Genomic DNA, 1,036 nt, shown 5'->3' with positions numbered 1-1,036 from the left:
GGAGGAAAAGGTGGGGTCAAGGGGGGGGGGGTGGCAGAGCACAGTGGCTCCAGTGGCAACTACTTTGCCTGGGGACTCCTTCACATCCATACCACAGGAGTGTATCACTGCAGCACATGAGGTGAAGCACCACACCGAGAGTGTCAATCAAACTAATTGCAGTGAGCCTGCATGGCACCAGAGAGGTGAATTGAAAGAAGATAAAGGTTTAATCAACTGTGGATTTCAACCGCTTAGCAGTAGCGCAGGGAGGAGGGGGGTCTACGGTGAAGCGCTGCAGGACGCGTCACCCTGCCTGGGCTTCCCCCTAACAATACAAAAAAACCTTTTAGCAGGAACATGAAAACAAAATTATAAACCAGTATATTCCCCCCATTCATTTAATATATATGGAAAAAATAATAAAACAAACAGCCATCAATGTCTTTTTTGTTTGAAAATGATGAACATGTTGTTCTTTCGTATATGATAGATTTGTCTTTTCTTAAACGATAATACGTTCACAAAAATACAATGGCAAACCAGTTTGGAATAATCTAAATATGCGTTCATAAGGTGGCATGTAATGGAACCAGAGGGAGGTAACGGGGTCATAAACATGGAGCCTTACAGAGAAAACACAAGAATGGACAGGTAGTATACATGAACACATCATCAATGAACCAAATAGAAACAGCTGAGCTATATACAATAAACAGAGACATAACCCATTTACCAACATCGAGGAAAGAATACAGCACGGTGAAAATGGGCGAGCGGAGCATTAGTCTTCGCGCCCATCCGCACGCCCGTCCGATTCGATTCGTGATTACGAGGCGGCAGGTCTCGCTACATCCTGACACCCAGTTGTCACACGTGCTGCAGTCGTGTTCCCCCCTGCCATCCTGGAGTGCCAATGTTCCTAGCTCTGTTATGTTTGCTCAGCTGTTTCTATTTGTTTTTGCCTGTTTCATTATATATGTCATCTTGTGTTTTCTCTAAGCATCCATGTTATGACCCGTTACCTCCTCATTCATCCCTGGGGTCATTACATTGC

The sequence above is a fragment of the Notothenia coriiceps genome, unplaced genomic scaffold (genome assembly GCF_000735185.1).
Source record: "Notothenia coriiceps isolate Sejong01 unplaced genomic scaffold, NC01 NC01_scaffold00016439, whole genome shotgun sequence".
Lineage (NCBI taxonomy): Eukaryota > Metazoa > Chordata > Actinopteri > Perciformes > Nototheniidae > Notothenia > Notothenia coriiceps.
Note: the sequence above shows the minus strand (reverse complement) of the source record.